The following is a 6,948-nucleotide window of genomic DNA, read 5'->3' on the forward strand; positions in this document are numbered from 1 at the left end:
CTGTCTCCTGAAAGCAGACCAAATCCTTACCTGCAGGTGATTGAAATCATGTTTAAGATCTTACATGGTGGCCAGACTAAGTTTCTCAGCAGGGATACAGGCCATATCAAATTAGTTCACCAATTTGCATTTCTGTGATAGGAATGGAGGGCATTGAGCACAACTCAAATTCGAAGTCACTGAAATCCACACCAGTTTTATTACTGAAGGTATAGACCCAGGTTTGGTGATGTAGGCATTTGGTGAGGAGAGTGGAGAGCAATTTTTACCCCGATGGCAACAAAAGAGTTAAGGCAATTAAAGTGGATTTTACCCCCTGAGAATGAACACTTATTTCTCCAAGTACAGTGAGTTACAGAGATAGCAACATCATGTACCAATAATGAAAATAACTCTGTGAACAGCGCGGAAGTAAGTTGGGGCTACTTCCACCCACACAGAGATAAATTTTATGTTCAGAAGCCCAGTGGAATATAAATGAACTTCTGTAAATGGGAAATAAGAAACAAAGGCTGAGAGTCTGGGCTATATCTCAAGAAGAAACCTGCATACGGTTTCCTCTACTTCCCCAAAGTAAGATTATGGATGCAGGATTCCCTTCCTGGAGGGGTATAGCTGGTGGTAGGAAAAGGTCACACATGGTTTAAGTGAGAGCTTGCGTTTGGAGGCACTCTGTCTCAGGAGCCTCTGGTTTTCATCACAAACTATAGCTGCTCTTCTATGTGCCCTTGTTCAGGGCATGCTTGACTGGCAGCAGGTGCTTGTTCATTTTGATAAATGTCAGCTTCTTAACATTCACTTTGGAGAGGGAAGGGTGACAGACTCCATCCTGCCCTTGCTGCACTGACAGCCCTCCCATGGTGAGTGCTGGAGGGCAGGCAGTGTGCACACTCAGAGCCATAAGGCTGGAGCTAGACAAGCCTCCTCTCCCCTTGTCAACGTAGAGCGACTCAGCATCGGCAGACATGCTCCAGATGTCCTGCCATCATCTGACTGATGTAGACTCTGGGGAGCCCATGATATACAAGGAGACAGGAAGCCCAAGACTTCCAAGTAGTGCCCTTGGGGTTTCTGAAGTGCACTAATGCACTAATTGAGTATCACTGTTCTGCTGTCTCTCATGCTGCTTCCATCCCCACCCATCCCTTTTTTCTTAGCTGTTTGTTTGCTTTCCGAAAGCTCACTTGATCAAATATCCCAGTCAGTCCATGGAATGAGTGTTGAAATCAAGCAACACACCAAGGTGCTGTCCAAGGTACCGACCCTACAGTTATTTACTGCAAATTGCTATTTACTGCCAGAGCATATGCTCCATTTTTGCTTCTGTGAAATCTCTTCCTCACAAATGTGAAGGGTAATTATGGATAAGGCATAAAGTGATGAAATAATATTAATTAACTTACTTTCCATGTGGCTGTCTTTCCAATATTTATCTAAAACTCTAAGGGAATCATCAAATTGAGCTGTGTACAACTAAATCCTTCCTAATCAATCAATAATTATTGTTTTGTTATCTGTTGTGCCACAGCACTGTTTTAAATTCTGAGAGGGACTTAGAAATGTTTAGACATGGTTCAAGCTTTTAGGAAGTTTACAATAAATCTAGTTACTTAATAAATAATGTACATTTATGAAACTATCCAAGTGATATGCAATTAAGTGGTAAATATTTTTAAGGGGACAATTACATAAATGTTTTATTTTTAAGCTGTTTAGATCTAAACATGTCTTTTGTGAAAATAAGCTCATGTTTTTTTCTGAAGTTTTTGTTTTGATAAATTTATAAACAAAATATACCATAAAGATTTACCATTTGTAAGGGTACAGTTCTGGGACATAGTGGTACATTTTGTAGTGCAGGCTAGAATGGTTGGAGAAACTGGGAAAAGCAGAAGGTCAGAGAGGTTCTCAGAGGTGGTATGACTTGGGCTCAAAGAAGATGGCTAGGACTGGGATAGATAGTGGGGAAAGTGGAGGTGTGTCTGTCTGTGACACACCAACAAGATTTACCTGAGTCCATGTCTAGATTAGAATTTATGAAAAATATTTACATTTATCTTTTGTGGCTACTTGAATGGGAAATAATGAATTAAAAAATAATTCTGATCAATGTTGAGTTTTAAAATAAAAAATTTTATTTTCAACATATAAAGAACTTGAGAATAATTTTGCAAGCTGGTTACAGCTTTTGTTTGAATACATTCAATAAAATAACTTCCCATAGGCTAAGTCTCAAAGAATAACTCATTAAATATTACTATCAATCAAAAATAGTTTCAGTCTTTCTGTAAAATAAGTGACCCATTTCCATAAAGATGACAATTTCTTTATCATCTATTTACAACTGGCATGGGTATTGGAAACTTCTGATCTTTTCAAAACTAAAAATTTCTACAGGGGTCATCTTTCTAACAGCAGAGATGAGCTGAGAATATGTAAGACACTTCAAAGAGTACTCAGATATCATTATACTGAGGAAAATGCAAAGCAAAACAAAATAGAACAGAAATAAAAACAAATTCCATGACCACATTTGGAACTTCTGATCAGAGTTTATTATAAAGAGTGCTGTGGTAAAACCCCAAAAAGAGTCAAAACACCTGAGTTTTGGTTCTGGTACATAATAGGCAAAGAAGCCCTAGTGAGTTTTGATGTTCTTATCTAGGCCAGCCATTAGAGGGACACACCTTCTTCTGCATTAAATGTGATGAACTTACATAAATTGGAGATAATGTCTGTTCTTTCTAATTTGCATGACTTTATTAAGTATCAGAATGGATAATGGTATACGATGTAAGGTGTTGTTATTAATACAGAAGCCATTCAGCTTACATGGCACAGAAGGATCAACAAGAAAAGTTTTAAGAGTTATTCTTGAGGCAACATGTAGTTTGCAGAGGTGAAGATTGGACTCACAGTGTTAATTCTTGGCATGATTTAAAGACTTCCATCCATATGACTTTGGACTTATTTTTATATCCGCTAGAAAGCTTGTTTATATGTATGTTTCAACCATGCTTCCCTATTATCTTTGACCGTGCAAAGCCCCTTAGGTGGCATTCGCATTGAGGGTATGATTTTTGTTTTCAAAGAGGGAAACATTACAAATTGTGCTTCACTTTTATTTCAGCTTGAGCTGTTTTCTCCTGGGAAAACAGCTTTTTTGCTTGGCAAAAATGGATGTGAAGCATTGGCGAAAATGAAAGGCCGTTTTTATTGCAAAGAAAACTGCCTTTTGCTTTTGCCAAAAAAAGCAAAACATATGAGACAAAACCACAAATATTTCCCTGTTTGCAAACCCTGTGAAAACGTGATTCTTCACCAGTGGTGAGAATACTCTCCTGTACTTCTCTTCCCATTTCTAAAAATTATGGTTTCAATGGTAAAAGTCAATTTATACCTGTAACTCCTCATTACTATAATCAAAACATCATGAATGTTGTTATTAAGCATGTTGAATATATTTTCCATTGAATGTAATGTTGGAGGGGATACAGCCCTTACCAGGCATGACTATGACTCCAGCCAAGTGAAATGAGGAAGGTGATGAGGAGGGGGTAGCATCTACACTGACCGGGAAAGCAAGAGAAGGAGACCGGTTGGGGGATCTAACTTGGATTTAATATAGAGGATAGAGCTGAGTGAATTAAGACTTGAGAGGACAGCAGTGAAAGAGGATAAATGGGTGGTAATAATATAATATAGTAGAAAGAGCACCAAAATGGTGTTTGAGAGAACTGGGCTCCAGTCCTGAGTGCACAGTTTACTGGCTGTGCAAACTTTGGGAAATCAGCTCCACCTCCTGGATCTCAGATTACACTTGTGAAAATGTTAAGATTCAATTAAATGACTATTCAGATTCCTTTTACAGATAAAAAAATTTGCAATAACCAGATTGCAAGTGCATTTGTAAAATGGAAACATAGAAATGGTAAATATTGAGGGATCTCCATTAACTGGCTTTCTTAATTCCAAAATCGCCTGCTAAAGGCCAAGGACTGCTGGGTGTTTTTAATAATTCACATAACAAATGCAATTGGGAATTTCTATGTGTTCACTGTTGCCCTTAATAACGATGTGCTTTTTCCTCATGTCTACACTAAGCCCTTCTTATGTAATTAAGCTAATTTCTTTTCAGTTTCCCCAGTAAAATAAGAAGCATTCATTCACCATTTTTTATATTATTAAAATATTAATACAGATGTGATTGAGTCAAAGCAATAGATTTTCTCAGGAAAGTGGGGTGTAAATATGTTTGTGATATGTGGAATGCTATTTTGAAAAAGATTTAGTTTTTAAAACAAACCTATGGTGAATGTTTTATCAAGCAAGGAACCACTATCAAATGAAGACATCTCCCCAAATGAACTACATTGTAGAGAACCTCCAGAAGTTCTGTGCAGTTTTTGCCCTTCCCTCAAACCTGGGTCTCTGTTTTTCTCTCTAGGCCTAAGTAAGTGCTGCCTTTGATTGAAGGACAAGCCAGGAGTCAGACCCTGGGCCAGGCACAGTCATTCTCCATGCAGACATCAGTGGGCTGTCAGTTGCTGACAGCACATCGGACACCAGTAGGCCCTTGCACTGTTTTTTCATTCCTCCTACAGCAAACCCTGAGGAAGCAGTTGCCATCCTATGTCCTCAGGTGGCCTCCACATGGCCAGCAGTTGCCATGAAGCACTGCCACGAAGCTACAGGGGCTGTACTGTTTCTGAGCCCCTCTGCTCTACCTGACCCTCTTTGTCTCCAAGGCTCCAAACCCTCTGAGTAGGGGTTTGATGGAATTTTTGGTATAGGATGAGGTGGGCTGCACTCCATGTACTCCTCTGCAGAGGCACTATACTTACTGAGAAGGGGCTCCTCTGGGAATCATATCCAAAGTGCAAGCCTGGGAAGCCCATTTCTCCTGTAACACCTGCTGTTACCAAAGTGATTTCCTCCACCAAAGTGAGCTGCCCCTTCTTGTTACAGCTGGTGGAGGGACTCCAGGGCTTTTGAATTAAAGCACTTTCAATCCCTCATCTTTCTTTGGGGGCGCTCAGAGCTGAACTGCCTGGCTCCACTCTATTGGGCACAGTGTGGGGGATGGACAGGATTCACTGGGGCCATGCACCCACCTTCCAGGCAGTGGGGATGCGGTACATCACAGGCTGTCATGGTCCCTGCTCACATGGGGCCTGCATTCCAGCGCTTTGAAACAAAGACATAAATAAGGAAAATATCAGCTAGTGAGGCAGTACTCCAGGATGGTTTAAATCAGTTGATCCCTCTCCATCAAACACAAGGCCCTAAAAAAGAAAGTTTGTAGTGCTCCATTTACTACCCTGATACGAAATTCATGGAAAATATAACATATCTACAAATATAATTATAAAAGTGCATAATATAATGCACTTTAAGTATGAAGTGCATTTATAAATACATTTTATATAAATATATAAGAAATAAATATAAAATGCCTTAATTTATATATGACAAATATGAAATATATTTTATTTATATATAATATATAAATATATATAGGACATATTTACTAAATATAAAAAGGAAATAAATAAGAGGGAAGTAATTTGGCAAAAATTGTATTGCAATATATAAATGCTTGAACTCAATTACACTAGATACTGCTATTTCTCTGGTGGTAGCTCCCAGATCTATTTAGATCTCTGCTTACGTTTATTTTTCCCTATCAATGCTTAAAGCTTATGCATATTTATGTCTGCTCCTTTTCTGGTCTCTTCTTCCTCCACGCTCTCCTCCTGGCACATTGCTATTGTCTGGAGTTTTAAATCTGAAATGTTATAGTTATTTTTGGCAGAGGAGGGAGCAGATCATTGCTCTTTTTTTTAAATTGACTTTTCTAATTTTTTTTTAGTTTATTTAAAACTTGCTTTTGAAGTATACAATTTAGTAGATTTTAGCATATTCACAAAGTTGTGCAACCATCACCACTATCTAATTCCAGAGCACCTCCATCACACCAAAGAAGAAACCTCATGCCCACTAATGGAGCACTCCTCACTGTGCCTAGCGATCATTAATCTGCCTTCTGTCTCTGAATTTTCCTCTTCTGGACATTTCATATAATATGTAACCTTTTAGATTACCTTCTTTCACTTAGAGTAATATTTTCAAGGTTCATTCACAAAGAGGCATAAATCTGTGGCATAAATTTTCCTTAGACCCAGTAAGTTTCATAATACCTTCATTTTGTCCTCACATTTAAATAAAAAATTGGCTGAAGAGCAATGCTTTGCATCTGATTCTTTAGTGTTGTCAAGAAGCCTGGTGTCTGTCTGGTTCCTATTCCTTTTAAGGCGACCTGCCCTTTCCTCTCTGTAAGCTTTTAGTGTGTTCTCTTTAGCCTCGATGTTCCTAAATTTCATCATGATATATCTAATTAATTACGTTTTTTTTCTCACCCCTTTTCTTGTTTCCACTGGATGAGAACTTTTAATCTAAACATTCTATCTTTCTTTAATTCTGGGAAATTCTTTCTTCAAATATATTTCTCCTTATTTATTATTTTTGCTCCATTTGAGACCTCTATGATGCAAATAGAGATGATTTTATTTGTGTTTATCATATCTTCTTGCTTTTCTCTCATTGTTTCCTTTCCTAATGCTTTATTTGATACTTCTTTGCCCTGGCCTTCCAGTTCATAAAAAACTTACTTCAGCTGTACCCATTGTGACATTTAATCTACCCATTAAAACCTTTACTTGGAAAATCATGTTTTCCTATACACAATATTTCTAGTCCCTTTATTTTCAGCCACTTGTTCCTCCTGCAGGGGTCCCATAGCCTCCATTTTAAATCCTTGTTCTGTCTTTCTCATTATTTTTGCTTCCTCTGAAGCAGTTGTCTTCTTATTTTTCCTTATGAGTTCATCTTTTCATCTGTTGAGACTTTCAGCTCCATTGACTACCAGCACTTGCCTTGGACAAGGGG

This window comes from Manis javanica, chromosome 11 (assembly GCF_040802235.1).
Source record: "Manis javanica isolate MJ-LG chromosome 11, MJ_LKY, whole genome shotgun sequence".
NCBI classification, from domain to species: domain Eukaryota; kingdom Metazoa; phylum Chordata; class Mammalia; order Pholidota; family Manidae; genus Manis; species Manis javanica.